Raw genomic sequence first — 27,862 nt, forward strand, 5'->3', positions numbered from 1 at the left:
TTGTCATCATAACCTACAGATTTCCAAATTATGCAATATTGTTGAACTGATAAGTTAAATTCTAGAAGTTGATAAAGTAGTTATAATAGATCAAGAAGGTTCTACAACTATAGATGGCATAGCAGTAGTGGTAACAGAAATAGATCAAATGGATTATTCTGTTCCATATTTTATAGTAAACGGTGTATTTTAGATTGGAAATCTTGGGTAGATGTAGAGAGAAAGAGAGGTTTGTCACGTTTCATTCTTGCATATAAAAATCAATTTTCCAACTGTTTTATGCTGGCATTAATATTCTTTTCTACCTCATAGATGGTGTTATGATATTTCTGTAGTTCATGTCTTTTTGAACATTATTTCGTCATTAGTCTCTTTGCGCTCTGCTGATGTCTTTTTCTATATCTTCAGTTCTACAGTTAAAATTTTCTTGCACATTTGCAATAGTTACATTAATCTTGTCTTCAATTAACTTAATTTCTTATTTTAATTAATTATTCTACAATTTCTATGCCCCTTTTAACTCTTACTTCTTGACCTCTCTTTAATTTTCTGTCTCTTTCACCCTGAAATTCTTTTAATTTTCTGTTACTTCCTTCTTTGTATTATTCTACTCTCCACTGTTTCAACATTGCTAGTAAACTTCCAGTCTTACAAAATTTTCATCTCAAGGTTCAGTCTAGGTTCTACTTTATTTTCACCGAAATAACCTTACTTCTGATATCAGTTTTGTATCGGGGTTATTTTTTTATGATTATTGTTAAAAATAATATAGCTCTACTATCGTTAAGGATAAGTCGTTTATTTCTTCAATAACGCTCAAAAGCTCACTAGTAACATTTCTTGATAGGCCTAACTTCATATATAAATTTCATCTGAAATTCTGAAAATAATGATATGCTTAATTAGTAAATAAAACTTGTTACATTTCTTCTTGTCACTATGACACAACTCAAAAGTAGTTAACTGTCACACTTAGTGCATTATTGCCATAATGCAATAACAGATTCACAACTTTATTTTCACCAAATAATTAATTCACTCTTTGGTGATAATACTCGTTTTCTCTCATACTTCACGAACATTCGAAACTTCAACGTAAGGCATAAATTTTCGTCAAAGAATAGTTCTAGTATCTATACATAATTAACATTTTATTAATGTTAATTTTTTAAACTCAACAAATCACATTTTTTCACACACAAAAAATAGAACTTTATACAACAGATATAAGTTCTTTTGATATTTTATGTAATCCAATAAATAAAAAGTATTTTAAAGTTTCACTTAACTAATTAAAATCAATAACATACCAAACTACTTCTTAGTTTCGGCCCGGCATGGCCAGGTGGTTAAGGCACTCGGCTTGTAACCCCAGGGTCGCATGTTCGAATCCCTGTCACACCAAACATGCTCGTTCTTTCAGCCGTGGGAACGGTTAATCCCACTATTCGTTGGTAAAAGAGTAGCCCTAGAGTTGGCGGTGGGTGGTGATGACTAGCTACTTTCCCTCTAGTCTTACGCTGCTAAATGAGGGACAGCTAACGCAGGTAGCCCTTGTGTAGTTTTGCGCGAAATTCAAAAACAAACAAACAAACCCTCTTGTCTTACACTGCTAAATTAAGAACGGCTAGTTCAGATAACCCTTGTGTACCTTTGCGCGAAATTCAAAAACAAACAAACAAACTTCTTAGTTATGAGAAATCATTGGACTTAAATAATGAAGATAAATTTCTCAACATAGTCCCAAAAATGATTGATTTTTCATATCTGCTGAAAATGCATGTCCTAAAAATGATATATTCTATAGTTGCGAACAAACTTCATTTTAACAAACTACAGTAACAGCATATAGACAATGCGGCTCGCACAAAATATTATAGTATGAACATTTCATTCAGGTAAAATACTCAGTATATCATTCTCAGTACTTATCTGTTACTAATAGTTTAAGAAAAATAGCTTAATATCTGTTAAAACAATAATTAAAACGAAGAGTTGGGAAGTTGTATTGATCTAATCTCCCCAAAGAATGGAGCGAAATGGCTTAAAATCCCTATTTCAAATTAATGGTGACGCACGCACACCTCAGTAAGATCTATTTTGCGATAAACTTTGAAAGGTATTCACAGTCGTGAAGATACCAGGATCGCATTTTCAAAATGATACAAAATAATAACAATATAAAAAAACCTGTGCAAAACAAATTAGTCTTGTTAGTAGTTAAATAGTCGAGTTGGCCAGAGTAGATTAAACTAAAGGAGTTAACTTTGAAAAGGATACTTAATCAAATAGTATCCAATAATTGACAGGGGATTTAGATCTTGCATGTGTATTTAGCGTTCAAACTTAAAACATGTCTGTGTTTTTTGACACCAGAACAGATCCAGACTGATTCTATTGTTTTGATTCAACTAGCTTTTCAAACGCATGTTGGGCCCGGCATGGCCAAGCGCGTTAAGGCTTTCGACTCGTACTTCGAGGGTGGCGGTTTCGAATCCCGGTCGCACCCAACATGCTCGCTCTTTCAGTCGTGGGGACGTTATAATGTGACTGTCAATCCCACTATTCGTTGGTAAAAGAGTAGCCTAAGAGTTGGTGGTGGGTGGTGATGACTAGCTGCCTTCTCTCTAGTCTTACACTGTTAAATTAGGGACGGCTAGCGCAGATAGCCCTCGAGCAGCTTTGCGGTAAATTCAAATCAAACAAACGCATGTTGTATCAAGAAATTATAATATTCCTTGCGAGTGTTAACTAACAAATTCAGAATTGTTTTCTTAACTAAATTTGTTAAAAAAAAAGAGCCATGAATCAAAATATTTTAAAAGTTACCCTCCCGCTCGTTATATTTAGATACACAATGAGAAAGAAAACCTGTTTCATGAATCCTTTTTCAGTTATTCTATTTTCATTCTTGCCATGCTAATGATACCTCAACTTGAATTAGTTAACATTCTTACTTTAATCAATCTGAGGTGGTAGAAAGGTAGTTTGCTGAGGTTAAAGCTATTCTAAAATATGCCTTACCTTTCCTGTAATTCCCGCATACAACAAAAAGTGTATACTGTTAAATGTTGAAGCCGGCTTACTTTTAACGTACCACATCATTAGCGCCCTCAAAATGTAGATTGCATCTACTATCTTAGCAACTGTTTGACCCATACTTCCTTCCCTTTAGGAAAGTCTTCCGCTAGTACAGCGGTAAGTCTACGGATTTACAACGCTAAAATCAGGAGCTCAATTCCCCTCGGTGAACTCAGCATATAGCCCAATGTGGCTATACTATAAGAACCCCCCCCACACACACACCCCTTTTTAAACCAATATATATATATATCTAAGTCAGCACTGATTGTTTTAGCAAAGGTGTTCTTTGGTAATTCCTTTTGTCCTGTAACTTCAAAGAAAACGAAAGTATGTTGTTCAAAGCGTCATTATATATATATTTCCATTTTGAGTGAGTAATTCATCTTTTGTTTTCGTTTTTCTTGGCCTGGCATGGCCAAGCGTGTAAGGCGTGCGACTCGTAATCCAAGGGTCGCGGGTTCGTGCCCGTGTCGCGCTAAACATGCTCGCCCTCCCAGCCGTGGGGGCGTATAATGTGACGGTCAATCCCACTATTCGTTGGTAAAAGAGTAGCCCAAGAGTTGGCGGTGGGTGGTGATGACTAGCTGCCTTCCCTCTAGTCTTACACTGCAAAATTAGGGACGGCTAGCACAGATAGCCCTCGAGTAGCTTTGTGCGAAATTCCAAAACAAACAAACAAACAAATCGTTTTTCTTTTCCTTTATTATGTTTGGTATTTGTATGTCTCCATATAAACAAAGTTTTACTACAAGGTTAGTAAAATATTGATTAAGTAAAACACCTTAGTTTCATGAGTTGAGGAACAAAACATTACTAAAGTTATTAATTTATAAAAGTTCAAATTATATGGTGATCTACGTCAAAAGCTTCTAAGAAGAACTATATCTGTCCATACATATAACAATATACATAAAATATAGTTATAGAAAGAAACTCAATATTTAAAATTAATATATTTTATAAACTTTGTTTTAAGAAAATAAAATCTTATCTCAGTTTTATTCAAAAAGTATGGACATAACAAGCTTCCTTTAGAATATGTTGGATATAGTGTTTGGATGTAATAGAAACCATGAGTTTAGTTTTTCAATAGAGGACGCAACATACGAAAGAGGTTAAGATTATAATTATTATAGAATACATTTCTGTTAGGGAATTGAAGTTATAATTAAGCTTAGGAAATAAGTTTTCCGACTGAAGCAAGTAGCATTGCTGGTAAGTTTATTCATTTTTTAGTTTTATCCATTTCTTCATCAAAAGGTTTAAAGAAATTGAATCAATTTGAGTGTCAATTACTGGGTGTAAAAGGAAAAGACTTTTTGTGAGGATATGTTTCAGACCACTACATGATACTCATGAAAATTTTAATTACAAAGTTAATTAGTTAGAAACTTTAAAGTGAAATTAAGATTATAACATTTATTATTATTAATAGGTCTTAATTATGGGCGATTTTAATTTCAGGCATGTATATTGGGAAATGCTGGAGTTAAACCATGAGGGATAAAAGTTTCTGGAAACTGTTATAGATGGCTTTCAAAGTTAAAGATCATTAAGGCTCCTGTGACATATAATATTTCCTTAACAGTTTTGAAGGAGGTTAAAGATTAGATATATGATCCACTTGCTACTATTTTTTATCAGTCCTTGAATATTGGGCATGTAGCACAGGATTAGAAGTTAACTAATGTAACTCCTGTTTTTAAGGGAGGTGATAAAAAAAATTGGCCTAAAAATAATTATAGACACATCAGCTGCAAGGAAGATTTTGAAAAGTTAATAGGATCATTCCATGTCAAATCATCCAGATTTTGGAAAAATTTCCAGGTGACCCCCTCAGAATGCCTTGAAAAAGGCTGAAATTTGCTACACTAACTGAATTAATCTCACAAAATTCAAAAATGGTCTCAAACCAAGTTTGTCTCACTTAGGATTTTCACAGTGAGGATGTAAAATCACCTGAAAACCCAAAATTGTAAAAAACATTGGTTATAAGCCATAGCTCTAAGACATAATATGATACAAAGCTGAATTTTGTTTTCAAATTTCCTATAACATATCAGTTGATAAATCAGCAATTGTTGTAATTAAAGGTCTATTAGATCTCCTGTAAACAAATGTAGCTGCATGCAACTTTTTATGACTTAGCTAAAAATAGTCCTACTTCAGGCTACAGTTTGACCATGTCACCAGTTATTCAGCCTTTTTAGATTTTTACCATATATTCTTACATCTCTGAATATGATCTACAAAAAAAATCAGGATGGCATTCAACCTACTTTTTGAGTTGTAATTTTTTAAAGTATCCTCTGACCATATGTTGTTTACTTGACACAAAAAACTTCAACTCTGGTGTGTTACTGTGGGCAAATATATCCATACAATTTTGAAATAATTTATGAATCCCATTGAAATATTATAATCAGCCTTTACCATATATTCTTACATCTCTGAATATGATCTTCAAAAACATCAAGGTTGTGAAAAGTAATAAATTATCAAATGTTAAGTGTCTCATATGTACCATTTGGCAAAGGACCACATTCAGGGCATTCAGTTCTTTCTTGTCAATCAGGAATCAGTCCTGCAGAATTGTGTAAAGTTTGATCTACTTGAGCATTATGAAAAATGCAAAACTGTGGCAGGTATTAGGTCACATCATACCTTTATTCTACCAACAAATTGTATATGAGAAGGTTATCAGATGATGATGTGTACACAGCTGTAACTGTTGGTAGTAACAGTGAAAGTGATGCTGCAGCAGCTCAAATAGGGTTTAATGATAGCAATGACAATTATCATCCAGGGAAATATGTGGCATTCATGTACGATCATGAATTGTATGTGGGAAACATAAAAGATAGATCAGATGAACATTATAATGTGTTGGAGTCATTTATGAAGAAATCATGAAACAAACTGTTCTCATGGCATGCTAAGATCATCGTAAAGATGAAAGCTGGATTACTTTCCAACATATTCTTTGTCTGATAAATGCACCTACCATGCAAGGCAGTAGTGCTTGCCACTAAGTTCTAAATCAAAGTGATTTCAACATAATCAAACTCGAATTTCAGAAATTTATTCAAGCTGTCTGAACAAAGCAATGTTTATTTGATGTTGCTAAGGCTAATTTATCACCAAAGCAGTTTTGAAACATTTCATTGTCACGATTATTGCAGTTTGGTGTGACTATAATCTTTCTCAGTTATCCCCTGTTGTAGCACTGCTTTTTGTGTCTGATTTACCTTTGTATTTATTATATTATGAATCTTAAACTCAGCCATATCTGCATAACTGTAATGCATACACAATATATTTGCATTGCCATGTGATCTAACTGGTTATGCCAATAAACTTGTTCAGAAATGAATTAATTCTTTCTTGTTTCTTGCAACTTCATTATTTAACATTGTGAAAGGCTGGTTAGAATATTTCAGTGAGATTCATAAAATTCTGACAGGTATTTTTCAAAATTGTATGGATATATTTGCACACAGTAACACACCTGAACTGAATTTTTTTTTAAAGTAAAAAACGTATGGTCAGAGGATACTTTAAAAAATTATAACTCAAAAAGTAGGTTGAAAACCATCCTGATTTTTTTTTGTAGATCATATTCAGAGATGTAAGAATATAGGGTAAAAATCTGAAAAGGCTGAATAACTGGTGACATGGTCAAACTGTGGCTTGAAGTAGGGCAATTTTTAGCTAAATCATAAGAAGTTGCATGCAGCTACATTTGTTTACAGGAGATCTAACAGACTTTTAATTACAACAATTGCTGATTTATCAACTGATATGATAGAGGAAATTAGAAAAACAAATTCAGCTTTTTATCATATTAAGTCTCAGAGCTATGGGTTATTACATAAACCAATGTTTTTTAACAATTTTGGGTTTTCAGGTGATTTTACTGCCTCACTATGAAAATCCTAAGTGAGATAAACTTGGTTTGAGACCATTTTTAATTCTGTAAGATTAATTCAGTCAGTGTAGCAAATTTCAGCCTTTTACCACCGTTACTCTTGCAGCTTTAAGCAGCCAAAGTTTCCCGAAAATGAATTTGCCAAAAATAAAAAGAAATTAACTAAATTTTACAAGGCTGTAAATCAGAAAGTATTAGAGATAGTGATCTAATCTTTGGCAATTTTTCATTATATGGTAGATGAGCACATGTGAATTTTTTCTGTGGGGGTCATCTGCAGCCCCTGGATGATTTGACATGGGATGACCAAATAAGAGGTGCCTTGCAAAGTCATTTAACAAAATTTAGGATTTTATTGGATAGTCAAAATGGTTTTACAAAGGGAAAATCTTGTGTTACAAATCTTGTAACATTCTTTAGAAAGGTTACTGTTTGTGTAGATAAGAGAAAGAGTATAAATTTACTGTACCTGGATTTTCAAAAAGCATTTGACTAGGTGCTGTACAAAAGGCTTGTAAAAATGATGATTTCTATACGTGTGAAGGATAAGTTAGCAAATTGGGTGGAAGAGCAGTTGGATGGAGAAACTAGAGGGTTGTTACAAATGGAATTCAATCAAACTGGATTAATGTCACAAGTGGGATGCATTAGGGCTCAGTCCTAAAACCTTTTCTCTTTGCAATTTGCATCAATGATTATATGTGAAGGAATGGTCAATAAATTACTTAAGTATGCAGATGGTATTAACTAAGGTCTTAGGTGTTGCTAGCTGTGAAAAGGATGCTGCTGAGTTACAAAAGAATTTAGACCATTTACTGAGTTAGACAAATAAATTATAAATGGGTATTAATTATAATAAAATGAGCATGGGTTATCATAATTTGAATTAAAAGTATAATTTGTATTGGAATAACCTTAATAGCATCATGAAAGAAAGGGATTTTGATGTAATAGTTGATCAGTTGATAAAGTCATTCAAACATTGTATTTTTTCTAGTGGGAGAGCAAATAGGATTTTGGATTTAATCTACAGAAATATTGAATACAAGTCTTAAGAGGTTATACTTTCATTGTATAGGTCATTGGTTTGGCCACATTTAGAAGATTGTGTTCAGTCTTGGATTTCTTACCTAAGGAAAGACACTAAATTGTTGGAAAAGTTTTTAAAAAAGTTACTAGAGTTGTGCATGGGATTGAAGTGTTTTCATGCAAGGAAAGGTTAAAAATCTTTCAAATTCTTTTCTCTTGAATAAAAAAGAGGAGTTAGGGAGGATCTGATTGAGGCATTTAATATTGTAAATGAAATTGGTAATGTTGATGTATAATGTTTTTTTATTAAATGGGTTTAGGTTAGGAGATGGATGTGTAGGTCTTATGTTGTTCTAAAATGTTATGTCATAGCTAGTAAAAGGTAATATGAACTTATCAGATTGAATTTGATTGGTTTAATCAGTGAAGTCAACCTACCGAACAGTGAAAACTAAACAATGACATAGTTATACTTTTATAGTCTTATAAATTATACTAAGTTATAGCAATACCAGTAATAGTGCTGTATTATTATTAAGGTATTTTAAGTTATGTTCAAATTCTTCAGTATTACTAAGGTTGATAATAGTAATATTAATTGAAGAAAATAATAACAGAATTATTTTAAATTTAAAGTTAACTCTTAAGTTCTAGATTAGTAAGACTAGGAATAAGAGTAAAATTGTAGTCTTTAATTTTTAAATTAAATTAATTTAAATAAATAATAAAAGGTAATGTTAAAATTAGGTAGCATATAATACTTGAATAACATAATATTTGCAATGGAAATAACATATATCAATATGACCAGGGTATAAAAGGAAGTTATTAAAGCCTGAAGGTAATGTTATATGTGTAAAAATAAAATGTCTTATATAGGTCTATACAATGACAAACAAAGTAATAGTAATAATGATATACACATATGAGCTTTTGTGAACACACCTTCCCAAACACAGAAACAAATGCTAAAAGAATGAGAAACTAAATAACACAATTAACTTTTCTTTGATCAAGCTATATTTCCATGATCAGTTAATGTAAGTGTAAATTATGATGTTAAAAGGGGCCTTTTTGTAAGTTTAATTTAAGCTATTCAGTCTAGAAGATCAACAAACAGGGAGTTAGTTGCTAAATTCAACTGTGGTCTCTCAAGTATTTAAAAAAAAACACTTTTCTGAAATTCATGTCAAGCTACATCCTCTATTAATATAAATTTCAATTTGTTTCACAGATTTATTGCCTATTGGAGAAATAAAACTGCTTCATTTGACCATTCCAAATCTTTAAATATCTGTCTCAGTTGGCTACCTCCAGTCTTATCAGTTGTCATATAGATATAAAAAAATATTCAACACTGATACCAATGCTTGTGTGATATAAATATGTAAATGTGAAAACAATGTAGAAAATTGGTTTCCTTGTCATTATTATTAGGGGACTTGCTATTGTACACCCATTCCTATATTCATTATATATATATATATATACACACATACAGCACTTGTATATAACAGAAATTGAAATTCAAAACATGTAGATAAAATTAGCTAATTCTGCTGTTTAACAAAGGATAATATTCAATAAGAAATATATTTGATCAGTAGTTCAATGTCATAAATTTAATGATGTCTTCAGGGAAGGGTAGTTTGTGAGTTAATATGTGTGGATTGCAGAACCTTAGGAATTAGATATTTGCTTTAGTTTCAGTTTTAAGTGAGGCCTAGGTCTCTTTATTGTAATGGATTGTATTATAATTAGCTTGTTTTACCAATTTAGACATGCTATTTAAATTATGTAGTGCCTGATATGGGTAGTTAATGTCATAGTATATAATACACAAAACTAGGCTATGTTTGAACAAAATATGTTTGCTTAAATAAGGCAATCTGCTATAGAACCAGTTAAGACCAAATAACATAAAACTTTATTTGCAGCAGAACCAATATTAAGATAGTAATTATGCACAATAGGCCTATGTTTGCTAGCAGTATTAATACATTAGTAATGCCCAATGATGCATACAAAAATGTTCTTGTATAATTTTTTGTGTATTATATAGAATAGTTTAAATACATGCACTGGGAACTGATGGCTATAGTTTTAATGCAGTGTCAATGACACATTGAAGCAATTTAATAATGATGTGGGCAAAGTCTGGTAATCAACACCACCATGGATCTAGTAATACCACTTGTTACGTATTTTATGGAACCGTATTTTGTTACATAGTAAAATGAATGCAATTTATTTTTAATTTGTCTGTGGTGTTTTAAAACCTTAGTTACCTCCAGTATTGTGATTATGAAAATGCTAAAAATGATTAAACACTAAAACGTTTTCCTTACTTTGAGGGTATTCAGGTCACAAACCTATTTATGCACCACACCCCAACTGCATTACTGTGCAAATCTCATAGATGAAACTACTTTTACACATTTTACTCACATTTCAGCATAGTCTCTATAAGTTTTGAGCTGCTATGAATAAGAGAGATATTGTTAATTTTATTAGCTCTTATCAGAAACCTAGCATTTGTATTATCAGAGTTTGGCAAGACTGCATAAAATATTTTGATTAAAGTTCCCAAAAAGAAAGTAGGTAGGAGAGTGTAAACCTAGTACAATTTTCTATTACCTTCTTGATCAGGTCATTGAATTTTTATAAAACTATACATGTTAAGTAATTAAGCTTCCACAGAAATAAACTCATTAGTGGGGGGCATTCATTTACGTATCTCTTGTATTACTTGAAATTGTTTCTGAAGTCTGAAACACAAAATATGTGAACAAGAAGAAGAATAAAAATTGAAATCCATCCTTTAATTTTTCAGGATTTATCATAAACTTGTAAAGTGTGGGACTCCATTACTGCCAACAGCAACTCATTCCTTATCAGCCAATCATCCCATCAAAAAAATAGTTGTCTTAAAGTGGGCCTAACCTGTCTTTTACCACTTACTATCTCTTTGAAAAGACTATGAAACAGAAACATTATTTGTCGATTATGCTGACATATAATCAACCTAAATAACAATCAGTATATCCCATACAGGTGTGCAGGTCCATTGAGAGGACAGGGTGGCCAGTGATATTTTCTTAGGATTCACTTCCCACCACAGGTCCCATAAGAGCATCAAATATATATACATACTGAATGTATCAAATAAATACAGATCATTTAAGCAAGCATTATACATGTGTTCAATCTCTTATCCATGAAAAAACCATCATTTCAAAAATTATTGGTGGGGGGGGGGCAAGAAACCCACTTGAAATAAAAATGTATCTCAGAATGGTTGGTATGTGTATTATCACTTGCCTTTCTTAACCTGAAGATGATCTAGGAAGGTTGAAACATTGTTCTCTTGTTATCAATAAAAGTGTTAACACCCATACCAGCCATTCTGAGATACATACCAATTCTACCCTGAAGCCCGTGATTGCTCTCAGTAGTCCTGGAGGTATGCTTAAAAATGTAAGAAGTAACCAAAAAATATTAGCTTCATAGATTGAATAATGTAAAAAATCTATCACAACTGTAGTTACTCATCATAACTATCTGTTGAAGGAAAACACAAGCTACTTTGAACTGAAAGAAATGAAAGCATTCCTAAGAGAAATTGAAACTAAATTTTCTGGAATACAAAGTAATCCAAAATTCACCATACTTACTATTTTGGGTTTCTTGCTTTAAAGTAATATTTTGTAGAAAGTGGCAACACCATGTATGATGGAGAAAGCATTGGCATTGCCAGTATCACAATCAAGTATTATTAAAGGTGTACCTAATGGAAAGGACATTCAGAAGATGAACTTATGCTGTAGGAGCTCAGTGATTAAGTCATTAACGGATTTTGTTAATCAATTAATCATTGGATTCAGTAATTGATAACATTAAACCAACTGATTATTTTCACAAAACATCTTCTTATTTGCATCTCTTTTTTGTTTTCTAAGATATTTTCTAATAACCCAACCTTTAATATGATGGACATCTTTGGGTACAATAATATGAGACTAAGGTACTTTTTTTTAATCTTAAACTATTGTACATGAAAATATATTGTGTATATATGCAATGTAATTACTAACAAGTTTCCACAAGACTGTTAGAACTATTGCATTTTTGATAATGAAAATACACATTACTTAGTGACATTTTTAAACAGCTTTTTATATTAAGTTAATAAACTTTATTTCCTTAAAAAAGAAATGATTTCAAAAACCAATAGTTTGACCATAGGCTTACATCAGGTGTCAATTAATTGAATACTTCTTTCATTGTTGGAAAGAAAATTATCTTTCAAAACACATTCAATAATAATTCTGTTAAGTTAAATAAGAGTATGATTTGTAGCTACAGAATGTATCCTTATTAGTTTCATATGTTGTTACTACAGAACTGGTAAAAGCTACCGGTTATCCTAGAAGCTCACTAATCCAGCTGAAACTAAGTTTTCAAATTAGTGAAATGTCAGCATATCAATAAAATTACTTCCAACAAACTAGTGAAGTTCTCTGATATTAATATATCGTGTGACAAAGTTGTAATAATGAAATATAGAGCTAATAAAGATACATTTTGAAGACACTGATCAACATTTCATTTACCTTAGTAGAAATTTCTCCTAATAAACAACAGTTTGTGTTAAACAAAGTTAAGAATAATACATTCACGAATACACCAGATTTAAACATATATTGATGGTTGGTTCTCATATATATATTGTTATATTTAATTAATAAAAGTAATACATTGTTTATGTCACAATTAGTTATTGCAAAAACAGATATTTTTCTACATGTTTGTACCATATCTTTTCAAGTCATCAACAGATAGAATGAATATATATAACATACAACTGAAGGACTAACATTTCTGTAATTTCATATTTATTTAAATAAATTGCTGTGTTTGATTATTTCCAGCAACTTTTTTTATACATTTGTTTATTGTAATTACTTAGGGGAAACATTAATTGGCAGATTGTATTTCTTTAAAACAATGTTTTTCTATCTTATTTGATGTTTTATCTTTCTGTAAATCTTTGGAGTTACATTGCTATAATCAGGGGTTTGGTTCCCCTCAGTTGATACAGCAGGTAGTGTGATGTGGTTGTGCTAAAAGAAAAACATACACATATTGAGATATTAAGAAAAATTAAATCTGATTTGCAAATAACTATTTTTCTTCTGTATAAACTTTTGAATATGTGAGATCAAACAAATTTATTTGCAGAGGTGTTTTGTTAAAAACTTTGTCAATAATTATTATCTTGTAGCCTCTTCTAGTTCTGAGCCACATGTGATAGCTGATGTTATTTGAAAGTTTAACATAGATTAAATACTGTGAGTATCAAACATGCCAAAGTTTGAGTGAAAGGGTGACACCATTCTGTATTTGGTAGTACAACTGCATGTTTTCTTTTCTACTTAAGTGCAAAGCTACATAATGTTCTATCTGTGTTACTCCTATTATGAGTATCGGAATCATGTTTTTATCATTATAAGCCTTCAGACATACCTCTGCGCCAATGGGGGGGCATGGCAAAGTGACTGCAAAAGGCTTAATTAAAAACTGATGTTTTAAGGGAAAAATAAGGGTTTCCAGTTACTAAAACATCTAAAATAGTAGCAAGTTAATTATTTTTTTTGCATTTACAGTTATAAAGTGAACTGGCATCAAAATAAATGAAACTTAATTTTTACTGCTTTTCACTTGATGGCAACCAGATGCTATGGGTCAAAACATTGTAATAATTAAAATCATAATTTGCCTTCTATAAGTGTTATTGCATTTGTGAATTAAGTTATACTGTTCTTGGGACTGAGTTTATAATTTCATATGAACACAACCATAATGAGCTAAAAATCACTTGTGGGATTTTAGTACCTTTTAACTTGCCATATGCTGCAAGTATATATTTATTGTTAAATAAATAAAATCATAATTTGCTTTCTATAAGTGTTATTGCATTTGTGAATGAAGTTATACTGTTCTTGGGACTGAGTTTATAATTTCATATGAACACAACCACAATGAGCTAAATATCACTTGTGGATTTTTTGTACCTTTTAACTTGCCATATGCTGTAAGTATATATTTATTGTTCAACATTATCTAACTGAACAAACTGTTTCATGATTATAGTACAAATTTCACCAAAATTAAAATTTTAAGTATCTGTGAAGAAGGGGCCTAATGCCTTCACTGAGTAGCTGCAGGCTTAGGTGGTCTTGTCTGTTGTGAAAACTGGGCAGTTGTCTTGGGTCTCACACATGGAAGAACCCTCCATTCCCACCCTGATGCTATGTCTAAAACTACTCCTGGCCACAGTTTACTTAAAGTTACAAAATACTAAAAAATACTATGAATGGTATATACCATTACCATTCAAGATGTCAAAGCATATAGGTTCAAGAAGTCTTGATTGAAGATAATAACACTGTAACCCGAGCACTTTTGAAAAGTGGACCTTTCGTGTTTAGGGGCAAACATTCACAGCTATTATCTCGTATACCATTATCATTTGGTTTGCTCACCAAATCTATGTCAATGAAGCCTTGTATAGGGTAAAAGCAGTTGACAGCAGAGGGTAAGAACAATCAAAAATGCATTAGGCCTCTACAACACAGATTGTATATTTAGCTGGGTCATGGTTGTTCATAGTACATCTCTGGAGTTTTTTTCATAGACTTTCAGCTCATAGCTCCATCATCTTTTTTACCAATTCAGATCTAATTACAGTTTTGGACTCTGGAGGTCAAACACTTTTAGTCCTAGATTAATTTACTCTAGTGATGCCTAAAATAATTTCAATTTGAGGGTAGACTGGTAGAGGTCCTAATGAGTGATAAAATTGAATCGGGCATAGGCGCACTCACTCTTGGTATTGCCGACACACAAAAATATAGATGATGAAAATGACAAAAAGAACTCTCATAGATTAATTTAATTCTGCAAAAATGAATTTCAAAAAATGTTGCAGATTTTTTTTTTAATTTTATATTTGGTGAAAAGAAAAGACATGTATAATCAATTGTTTTATGGTGAATAGAATGTACACTTACAATTAAGTATGTTTTTCTAATAAACAATATGTGGATACATAAGGGGTATAGTCACTGTACAAAGGGACATATAATTAACAGCAGACCTCTTTGTTAAAAGTAGATGAAAATAATAAGTTTATCATAGTTATGAATTTGGTTATCATTTTGTACACCAGGAAATTTTAGTGCAGAGTGATTGAACAAGTTCGTTTTGAAGGAACAAAATGCCAATTTTACACAACTATATTCTTATTACGTATTTATTTGTCATTGTGTGTTAGACAAGAATAACCATTTTTTTGTTTATTATAACACCACCAGGAGATATTGTTATATAGATCAGTAGGCTTTTGATTCATTTTTATAGCAAAATTTGTTTTTTCCCTTTTTATGGAATATACTTTAATATGTTGTAACCTTAACTTGTTCATAACATGCAGTTGTCGAATAGACTCAATCAAAACACATTAGGTAAATAGTAGTTATAGTTGATTTATATGCACTACATTAATTCTATTTGGTAATAACATAAGATAGTTTTGTTGAAATACTGTTCACTAACATATGATATATTATTGTCAGCTACATTTTCATTGTTTTAATTTAGATGTATGCCAGAGGACGCACTTCACTATCTAAAAATTTCATCTATTACGTAGAATATGATTATAAATGAGAGATTGAGGAAATCGTTGAATTAACCAGTAGTCACAGAGTTATCCAGTTAATGAGTGAGACAGTGAACGTTATTCGTCTGTTTGTTTGCAAGTAACTATTTGAGAGCTATACATTATTTGGTTCGCATTTTTGTGACATGTAGGCCTACAGCTTGTGTCATAATGAACATATTATTTTACAAATATTACTGTACAAATAAATTGATTCGTTGTTGTTACGTGGATTGGACTTATTACTTTTACTAGGTAATTCAAAAGAACTCGCCTAGTGATAGAATATTTTACAACAAAATATTGTATATATTAATAATACGTTTTAATAGAAACGACCAACATTCAAATTAGGGCAAGTAGATCAACAATAAATATTTTAAGGTTTTACTTTTCCGTTTCACTTTAATGTGTGAGCTTTGTTGAGCTCTTAAGGCCCGGCATGGTCAGGTGGTTAGGGCGTTCGACTCGTAATTTCAGGTCGCGGTTTCGAATCCCCGTCACACCAAACATGCTTGCCCTTTCAGCCGTGGGGACGGTACAGTGTTACTGTCAATCCCACTATTCGTTGGTAAAAGAGTAGCTCAAGAGTTGGCATTGTGTGGTGATGACTAGCTGCCTTCCATCTAGTCTTACACTGCTAAATTAGGTACGGCTAACGCAAATGCTCTATTGTAGCTTTGCGCGAAATTCAAATTTAATTCATTCATTTTTGTTGAACTTTAAATTCTAAGTTGTACTTCGAATAATATATACAATTATATACTTTTAATACGTTATTATTAGCTGCGAGATAAAATAAGTTCAAATTTGATAAACTGTCCTTTCATAATAAATTTAAATAACTTAATACTGCCCGTGAAAAACTAATTTCCCCAAATTTTCTGTAAACAACGTATTATTTCCGGCTATTGCACCACTTTCATGACAGTATGTGCGTGTTTAAAATGCCATAGTTGAACTCTTTCACATTTGGTTGTTTACAAAAATTAAAATTAACAAGAGAGTACTCCAAGGTCATTTCATGGTTACAAGAGTTATATTAACACCTGCACATCAAGTTCTCTCAAAATAAGGTAGCTTATTTCTTAGCATCAAATGAACACCATCTTGTTAGCGTTTTCAAATTCTGTCATGGATAAGCAGAAATAAGACAGGATAAAAACACAGCTATTTCTCCATAGCTATTTCTATTATGATCATTACGATATAGACTTTTTACCTTATAATTTGAAGTTAGATAGTATTTATTATGAAATTTGCTCACAGTGGAAATCAGTGTTCCGTAATACATAAACGTACGGCACTGTGTTCAAAACAGTGTATTTATGTGCTTTTTATTACCAACCCTCAGAACGACGATTTGTGCGTCTTGATTGTTACATCGGATGCTTCCATTGGGCGGGGCTGAAAAGTCACGATCGTGGGTGTGATTTTAATTGAACAGGAGTGGGAATAGGGTGATTCTAAAACTGTAATAGTGTGGGTCATTTGTTAATCCAGTTAATCATTGGAACCACTTCTACAACCGTTTTACTGTGTGTTAGTCAGCTATTAAAAAAATAATAATAAGCGATTTCAGAAAATAAACGCAAAACAAATGCAACCCACGGCTTTCAAAAATTAAATTTACTTTTGAAAAACAAAGAAAAAACCCACCACCACCATCCCACTTATTATAAGCGGATTTGACAGTAGTGGTGGACTCGTCTGTGAATAAACACACGATTACGTTTGGTTGACATTCTAGTGTTGGTCCAGTTAGAGTAAGCATAACCCTACTCAAGATAGAGAAGGGTATATTGCAATCGTCATTTTATTCTCACTGGAAACGTTTGAAGGGCTATGTCTCGACACATTTTGGTATTTGTCAGTAGTGTTGAGTGATTAACTCAATTAATCGGCTTGTGAGAATCAATTACATTAATAAATGTCACATAGAATAATCGATTAGTCAAAATTACGGTTGTTTACTATCATGAAAATAATCAGCTATTTAATCTTAGTGTTGCTTGTTATTACTGTTCCCGTTTGTACCAATTATCCGAGCAAGAATCGAAATTATGATTGACACCAAAACTGATGAATCAAAGTGCACATGTTGCATTCGTTTTTACAGTTACATTCGAAATTTAATAATTTTATTGAGACTGCACTTGTATCATTTTGAAGGACACTTTACTCTCCCAGGTAATGGTTTTATTTTATTGTATATTAGCCTAGCAACAAAACAGTTTATAATTCAATTCTTTATATTATTTTAATATTAAATAGGCCCTTTTAAAGTTAAGAAATTATATAAATGCTTAATCTTTACTATGTGTCACCTATGGCATTCATACTTGTCTTGCTTAGATTTTTTTCATTTCCTTTGTGGTTTTCACTGTCCAACCATTTAGAAAACAGAAACTTTAGATAGTGGTAGTTGAACATGTAAAATACATCCTACTTTCTCAGTGTACTGAAATACCAATACATTTGTCAAACCCCCCAAACTCCTTCCATCTTACTGTAGTTTCAGTATAGTTTCTAAGGTAAGCAGTTTATATTAAATATATCTTTATAACCTATCAAAAGAGCAAAATTCATTGTGCTGTCCTGTTACATTCCCATGTTTTAGCAATTTCCAGAAACATGAGTAAAGTAATTGCTCTGAGCTGTAATAGTTTTTTAAACATATTTATAGGTTCCTTAGAAAGCTAGGTAAATTATTTTAATTTTGGACATACCTTTCTAGTGTTTGATATATCTTTTGTGTTCCAAAATGCATATAAAAAAAAAATAAAAAAATGAGGCTGACTAATCCAGCACAGATTATCCTTAATGCTGAAGTATGTGCTACATTTTGTGTTTTTTATGCATATTTCTATGTATTATTACATATATTTCATAAAAGTAACTAAAATGTAAACATTAGAAACAAATTAGGTTAGTTATCAAAACTTAAATGAAAAAAGTAAAAAAGGTTTTGGAATTATTTGATATCAAAACGAAAGAAAATTGTGCAGGTAGCATGACTTCATTTTAACTTGATGATTTGTATACAATATGTTGGTTTTCATGTGCTGTGAGAGGGTCTACATCATACTGTAAGTTAATAAAACTAAAAGAGGTGAAGCAGTTACAATATATAATTCAGGATCACTAAGAGCTATTACCTTGCATGTAACAGCCAACTTATGATATAATTATTACAGTGATATAGATTTCAACTAATAGGAGGATGATAAGACCTCCATGTGCAATAATTTCTGTGAGCACTAGCACATGATTCATCTGGGGGTTTTCTTTAGCTCCTTCCTTGAATATTTTAGTTTACAAGGAACTTCTGTCTTGCATTTAGGGGCTCTTGTTTTCCTCGAGCCCTTATTCACTTCATTTGTGTACACTCTTATCACCATTAATGGGCTCTGGTGATTACTGGAACATGTTCTGCATTTCTTTATCTTATTTTGAGTCTTTACCATATTTTCTACATTCTTCTGCCATGGTGGTTTGAATTCTCCAAGCTATCCCAGGATATATCACATTTGCATCTCAGACCATATTGCATTTTTTTACTCATGCTTCTTTCTGGTTGGAGTAGTTCTCAACACCACTTTTACCAGGTTCTGGTCTCCAGAGGAACATTCTCTGCACATAAACTTTCTTGAAATGACTAAGCCTATTGGGCTTGCTCTCTTTTTCAGTTCTAGTTATCCAATCATCATTGTATTCATTTTGGCATGTAACAATCCTAGGGTTTGTATTTGGTGACAGAGTACTCTTCTAATCTTGACTGGATGCATTCCACATATTGGTTCTTACATTTTTTAACTCTTCTGTTCAATTTTTTTTCCCATATTTGGAATCCCTCATATATGTGCTTTCATGACTCCGACTTTGGAAATCTCTTCTCTGTCACTTAAGTAATCCACTTTTCACATCAGTGTCATGCCCTCATCTTCATATGTGTGATTTCTCTGCCCCTTGCATGATGTAAGAAATTTTCTCATAAAGCACCAAATTTTCTTTCACACTATTATCAGCTATGTACTCTCACCCCTTCATCAACATGCATGAGCTATCTACTTTCACTGTCCATTTATCACTTTCTTCAATCAAACAACTCTATTTCTTCACATCTTACTTCCTTTACCTGGCATTCCTCCTTGAGACAGAAGTAAGACTACTGATTTACATTGCTAAAATCAGGGGTTTGGTTCTCTTCTGTGGACACAGCAGATAGTCCAATGTGGCTTTTCCTATAAGAAAAACACTCTCTTTAAATGGCTTTTAATCTAGGGCTTGTCTATGCTGTCCACTGTTTGTTTATATTATCGATAAACTTCCACTTTTTGCTAGGCAATAATCCCTTCCTCCTCCCACTCGTTTGGTCTTTTTCTTCGACTTGGGACCTTTATGTGGTTCTTATGGCTCTTGTTCCCCTTTAAGTCATTGACCTCCTATTCCTTGCATTATTTGTCTTTCAAGTTGTATTTTTTTCTTCTTGCTTGTAACTATTGTTAAGATATTTATGCTTCAGACTACTTCTGCACACACTATCATAGGGACCAGATCATCCTTTTTCTAACCCTCCTTTCTTCCAAAGACTTAATCTGCCCAAGAGGATGATCAGATGTTTTCTTCCACCTCTTTCTCTTCTATTTCATATTCTATGTTATAGTTTGTTCATATCCTGATTATCTTTTGTGACATATTGTGGAAGCTGCCATTGCCTATTCTTATTGTAGCAGACTGTCTTCTTTTGGAACTTGTTCATTTCTACTTTAACTGGTTAGACTCACCTACTCTTTCCTGCATATTCTAATGTGAGTGAGTTTGGCTGGGTGGATTTTTCCATCTCCTCTCACCAGTTCAGCATGTTGCAGCTGCTCTTCCATTTTTCATTCTGGCCTTTAGAGTTGTTACATGTTAGTATGTGGGCTAAATGTAACATGTTCTTCTCCTATTGCTTACAATTTTGACAATTTTTGAGCCTCTGATTTTCATTTCCTTTCAGTCTTCCCAGAGACTCTTAGTGTGATGAGCTTTTTCATTTGTGTTCTTTATTCTTTTCCATATCATTCATAAATTCCATGGCACTTCCATATGTGTACAATAATTTTTGTACACATTTTATCAGATTGAAAGTTCCTCAAAAGGAAAAAAAACAACAAAAAATGGAGGAGCCAAGATTCAACAAATCAAATGTTACTCGAGGAACCACACCTTATGTTTTTTATGCTAGGGGCTGAGGGGCTGGTGTTGCCTTACAGGGAATACTTAAAGGTCTGATGTCTACATAGAGCTGGAGAGAACAGAAAAATTTAAACCCATCTGTCCCTTATCAATATGCATCATTGAGAACAGGTTTTCTACAAAACTGTTTTGACAGTACATTTTTATATTTGACATGGCTGTTTCCACACCCATTACAAAGAAAACAATCAAATAAAGACAGCTCCAAGTGTAGTCCTGCTTTATGCTTGTGTTTGCTGCATTGGGTTGTAGTAACCCATTGTACTGTCCATCATTGTGGACTCAATTCTACATGATTGTACACATTGTTTTCTCACCAACACATATCGTATCCCCTACTTTTTCCTGTTCTTCTGATAGAGCATGGTGGAGCCCTTAAGATCTCAGTCCTGAGGTTCTGGAGATGACAGTATGAAAAGTTACACTTGTGAATTGTCTTTCCCAAGTAAGAGACCAGGACCCACCCATTGTTTGAGGTGTAGGTTTTGGAATATTTTCTGGAAGTATACTACATATCACCCAAGCAGTTACTGTTTGATACATCTGTGTAGGTGGGACTTTGAATTGCCTTTGGACACAGGTATGAGCTCTCCCTTCTACATGCCATTACAATATTTCTAAAAAAATTTCACCAAGATGGGACATCTTAATGCCTTAGCCATAATACATATTCTCACATCCTGCTCACCCATGCAACATGACACCATTTAAACTGAAATTAACCAATGTCCTTCATAATAAGTCTCTGTGACCTAATTGTAATATATGATTGAATAAATAGCAAGTTGAGTAAAGAGTATTTCCTGCTTGAGAAGAATGTGGTCCCCTGCTGGTACTGCTTCAGTAGGCAATCCTAGGATTCATGAAAGTTATACCTTGTGGGCTTTCTCTTTTTGTTGCTATTTCAAAAAGAAGCATGTCTTTATAATTAATCAGTGACAGTCCCTCCAACATTTTTAGTGTGGGATTCTAGCTCTTAGTGGTGAAGTAAACTTTTTCCTTATTTGAAATTATATTTCAAATCTATGATTATGTGCTAGTGCTCATAATGATTGCTAGGTTATCATACTTGGAGGTGTCACCGTCCTTGTGGTGGAAAGCTGCAGCATTATGATGATTGTCAAAGGCTGGGATAATATGTAGAGCCACTAACGGGGGTTGGAGTTTGTTCAAAGTTTGTCCACGTGCAGTTACACATGAAGTAATAGTTCTTAGTGGAGAAGAGAGGTAAATATATATCTGAAATAATTTCAAGATAAGGAAAATGTTAACTTTCTGTTAAAATCTTAGTCATTATAAAGAGAAAAAAGTTTTCGATTTCACTGCAGTTATTATTAAGGTAGAAAAAAATATGTAAAGTTTTACCAAAGCAGATTTTGATATTCATGTAAGAGATTATGCAAATGAAGTGTGGAAATATTCAGATGAAAAGAAGTATTTTTATGCTTAGCATGAAAATTGCATTTCATTCAGATTGATTCAATAATGCAATAAGGGCTTTGTAAAGTTGTAATCAAATCTCTGGTAAAGTATTTTATTGAAAATGTTTTGTGTAAAAGAGACTTACAATTTTTACTAAATGTTTGCCAAATTTCATAAAGATAAACTTAACTGTGGTAAGAAGTATAGTATGTATATTTTTATAGTTATGTGATGTTATGAAGTAAGTCAAATTGACTGATTCATTATGAATCATTGCAATTATGATTGTTCATTGGTTTTCACAATTAAATCAAGTTTTTTTAGCTTTGAGCCAGCATTGCCTGGTTGATAGAGTCGTTGCCATGCGAGTTTGAGTGTCTTGAGTTCAATTCTCATTCTCACCAGTCTTGCCTTTCAGTCTTGTGATCATTAGATTTTTTTTTTTTTTTGCTTTTTAGTTATGCCAAAGTTGGTAGAGCTATTTGCCAATGTTTTTAATTTTGAACTGCTCACTAGAGGTAGCATCCATTGTTCAGGATTGAGCTACTTTAGCTCCAATTAGTGTATATTTGCTGTTTTTTTATGTTATCATATGTTTTTCATTTAAAATTGTGTAACTATTTTTTTAATGTTGAATAACGTGTAAAATCTATTTTTGCATTGTGCTACATTGTATTTTATAACTTGTGTCATTTCATTCTTTAGTATTATATAAACCATGGATTTTGTTTCCACATTGTGTGTGTATATTTGTACGTTGTATTTGTAACTCCACAATTATTACTTCCATAAATTTGTGTTCCGGTTGAAGTTGTGGCAGGCACTAGCTCATCTGTTACCCACAACTTTGATCATGGAGGAAATACTTGCAATGTACTATTCTTTATCCACTTGTTTATGCCAAAATTTTAATGATGATTCATTATGGATGTAAATATACTAATCAGTTTTCAATAGAACAATAAAAAAATTGGTTAAATTGATATATGAAAATTTTAATATTATATTAACCATTGTTATTGAGGTAACAAAACCAAAATTAGACTTACAGATTTACAAAAACACAAGGCTGAACATAGGTTTTCAAATAGTAATTTGGAATGGTTTTATTTAATAAATAACCCATATTTGATTTCATACTCAGTGATTTTTGTGGAAGCTGCAGAAGAAAAATTGTTATGTTTCACAAAATGGCAATATTAGATATACAGCATTATACATTTGAGCAATTCATAGCTGCTTGGCAACTGAAGACAACTTGAGTATTATAAGGGTTACGAGTGTTTGTAGGTCTGTGATACATGCTAGTCCCAAAACACTGTAATGTATACTTGGAAAATTGGATATCGGCTCACCATATTGTTAATTGTAGGTGCCAGCTTAAGCTACAAATTTCTGTGTGAAAGACCTGCAACTAATAGCTCTTATAAAGCTCTGATAATTGAACAACTTCAAAAATAATCCTATTGTTTTTTCCAGAATAAGAGGCTGAGGAAGACCTTAAAATATTATAAAAGATTAATTTCTTTTGGTAACAAAATGTTGGAATTTAATTTTAAATGTCATTTAACACATAATTTAGAAAATTGACATTTAATAAACCAGAAGTATCTAATTTTCTCAGAGAGAACTGGAATAAAGTCGAGTTAACTTAGTTGTTAACAATAATGTATGTATGCTAACTGAAGAGAGTGTAGTATGTGTTGCTTTTGCTATGAGATAAATGTTTATGTAATAAATTGTATCACGATGTTTTTAAAAACGGGTTTTCTCTTCTAACCAATTTGTTTTTTTGATAGACTTTTTAATAAAAACCCAGGAAAAAATTATATTAGTAATGATGGTTCTGGTGAAAATGTCATTGATATAAATCCTCCAGATAATTTTGTAAGCTTCAATATGGTAATCTCTTACCTTTCTTTTTCAAGAGACAATAAGTTGGGAAAAGATCAAAACTTTTCTTCCTAAAATAACCTTTCTAAATCCAAGAATCATTTTAGAACCCATCATCTGAAATCCCTTTATCAGCAAGATAACATCCTTTGTTAGACAGAAAAACCAAAATGAGGCCTCAGTAGTGATTTGAATAGAGATAATTGTTATTTTTAAAACTTTTTATCAATATGTTTCAAGTACATTGTAAAATTCTTAGTTTTACTACAAGCAATAGGAAACCTTAATAGTTTGAGTGTCTTTTATACCATTATGCAAGTTCCTTTCCGTGAGTCCTTCTTTTGAATGGGTTCCTGTCAATATTAAGTGTATGATCACCTAAATGTATTACTGTGCATTTAATTTAATTAACTCTTAAACAGCAGGAATGTTGTAGGAAGCAGCATCAAATGATGATGGCTGCCATGTAAGGGTTAAAGGTTATTTGTCAACTAAATTTCTGACTAATTACCAGTTGATTTAAGTAATTTTGTACTATCTCAAAATTCCTCATTGTCGGCAAATTTCATCAAGTTTCTGATTATGTCTATATCAATATCACTGATGTAAATAAGAAAAAGCAATGGCCCAAATAATTTCTGAGAAACACTATTGGTAACTAAAATATCTAGTTTGATTGGACTCCCTAAATAACAGTTTTGTTTTCTCCCACCTAACCATACCCTATTCCAATTAACTGATTTTTACCCAGACCAGTGTGATTTGCATAGCTAATCTTCTGTGTGGCATGTTTATATAAAATTTAAGCCTTTTGGAAAATCCAAGTACATTATATCCACTCAATTTCTACAATCCAGTTAATAGAAACTAAGATTATTAAGACAAAATATACTTTTATTAAATTTGTGCTGGCTCTTGTGTATGATATTTAACTAAATTACTTTGAAAAATGTTTGTTTCTTCAGGTAGAATTTTTCCACTATATACATGGTATTAACTGTACTGTAATTTCCAGGACACTTCTTATCACCATCATTAAAAATAGGAGTAACATTATCAACTGTTTATTGACCTACTATAAATGATAGAGGGAGGCTTGCATATTTGATATTTGACCTCCTTAAAAAGCCTTGTCATGGTGCTTTATCTATCTTTAATCTTTTAAGCTTGTTATTTACTATCAAGTAATTAATATCTGTTATTTTGGGACAGTTTCAATATTTCTCATTGAATGTGCACAGTCAGGAATTTTGCTAATATATAATAATAATTTTGTAAAAACAGAAGAGGGCATTTAAAAGCTCCACCATAGAGTATTCAACAAAAGACTTTCAGTTAACATCCAATCTCATTTCACAGTTTGTTTTTCTTCAACATCAGTAAAAAACCTTTCAGTTAGTTTTAACACTATAAACCTAATTTTTATAACCAGATTTTTAGCTATTTTAGTTCTGTAAATATTGCATTTTATCTATCAGTTTAAACTTCTTATATTTGTACCTGATTTTCTCCTTTACATCTATAGTAAGCCATTTAACATTCCTTTTTTTTTAATTTTCAAATCTTTCTACTTCACCTTTTAAGTCATTACCATAATCACTTAAAGTAAATCTTGTCTCATGGTCTCAAAATTAGATTTTTGAAAGTTAGGAAGAAAAATTTTAATTTTCTCGATTTCAGCGTGTAGGAAAATATCAAATGTAATAATGCAATGATCAGTCTTTAGCAGATATTAGTAGTTAACATTACATTTCAAATGAAAGTTCCTTCTGTATTGGTTCTTGAATAATTTGTTGCAGAAAACCATCTTAAGTCATTTCAAACAACCTCTAAATTTCTATTTAACTCTTTGCATGTATGTTGTTGCAAACCAAATCACTATCAGCTACAGCTCATTCATGATACAGAGCCCCTGTAACACTATTTTAAAAACTTTTTTATGTTAAATGGCTTATAACCTGTAATGTAAACATAATTCTTGTTATATTAGTGTTCTCTAACCTAGTTTTTGCAAATTCCAGTATATAATAGCCATACATTTTATCTTCCCATAAATCTTTCATTTTGTTCATAATATTGGACTCCTAACATTAAAATTCTAGCAACTAAAATTATTCTCCAATTTACTGCACTTTTATATTTTACAAACCTATCCTTAAAAACCAATTTGTATATTCACACTTTTCCAAACCCTCCTACCACAATGCAAAGAAATTTTTGTAGACCTTCCTCAAACACTACTACCTAAATTGCATAATCAGAGCCATCCCCTGCATAAGTTCATCTTTACCTTAAGAACTTTTTCTTTAAATATATCCCCAGTAATCATTTGTTTAAGCCTAGTTTCCTGCTAATTAATTAATTGGATGTGTGGACAGAGGTGGGCACTCCTGAAAGGACAAAACATCTGTTACTATTCCTAAACTTTTGAAGGACTTCTTTCAGTTTACAGTTTATAACATTATTCTCTCCTAGCCATTACAAAATGTGATAGTAACTGAACTATCACTGTGATCTAAGATGTCTTTATTTTAAAAACTGGCAAATAAATTTAAATTCCAAACTTTATATAATTCACCTTAACAAATACGTATAAGTGTATTTAATGAAAGAATCCCCCATTATGTAAATCTTTTGATTATTTTTGTCATTATTGTAAGCAATCAAAGATTGATATCTATTGGAGATTAAAAGCTCAAACCTGATTAGCAGGACCTTTTATTTAACACATTTTAGGAATTTTATAAATAGTACAAATTCATATTAATGCTGTGGCTCTTCTATATTATGTTTAATTAATTGTTATATTATTCATGAATTTGGTTTAAGGAAATTTTATTATTGTAACTTTTTTTTATTCCAAACAATAATTATTAATAAATTTCAACTTGCATTATACTTCCAAGTACATATGAAATGTATTTATAAATGTAAATACCAGTGTGATTTAATACTATTAAAAAAAACTTAAATCTAAAATACATTTTCTTTCTTTTTTTTTATTTAACTTGTATAAGCATAACTTTAACAAAATCTGGAAATTATATGGATATAATTGGGTGATTTGATTGATCATCCATGAGCATCAATTACATCAATTAGTGTTATATAAAACAATAAATTAATTGAATTATGATTAAATTGATTCATCTCAAGAAATTTTATTTAATTACCAAAATCAGATGTTTCCAGTTATTATTTTTTTACAATTGACTTAATTGTCATGAAAATAATCAGCTATTCAAAATTAGGTTATTTTGATTATTATTGTTTTCAGTTATTTCAACATTATCTAAGTAATTAAAATATTAACAAGTTGTTTGTTTGTTGTTAAGCAAAAAATACACAAATGTATGTGTATGTGTGGTGCGTAGTGTGGTCTTACCTTTGATTCCAATTGCCTTTATTTTAAATTGGTGACTAGAGGGAAGTCAACTGTTTAGCAAGACCCACTGCAATCTTTTGAGTTATTTTATTTTTAAATAAAGTACTGTTTTTTCTTTTAATTTTGTATTATAATTTGTAATTACGTGACTATTCTT

The 27,862-nt window shown here is 31.7% G+C and overlaps 1 protein-coding gene across 2 annotated transcripts in view; it reads left to right on the forward strand.

Moving 5' to 3' along the window:
• The first annotated feature begins 4,135 nt into the window (after positions 1–4,135).
• Positions 4,136–27,862, forward strand: part of LOC143247204 (uncharacterized) — a 65,845-nt gene continuing 42,118 nt past the window's right edge. Inside the window, exon 1 of one of the 2 annotated variants that reach the window (XM_076494880.1) lies at positions 4,136–4,299. The gene's annotated coding sequence lies outside the window, so the exon portion shown is untranslated. Of the gene's footprint in view, positions 4,300–16,832; positions 17,955–27,862 lie in introns of those variants that run through there. The other variant, XM_076494888.1, reaches the window with a different exon arrangement.

This window comes from Tachypleus tridentatus, chromosome 1 (assembly GCF_004210375.1).
Source record: "Tachypleus tridentatus isolate NWPU-2018 chromosome 1, ASM421037v1, whole genome shotgun sequence".
Taxonomy (NCBI): domain Eukaryota; kingdom Metazoa; phylum Arthropoda; class Merostomata; order Xiphosura; family Limulidae; genus Tachypleus; species Tachypleus tridentatus.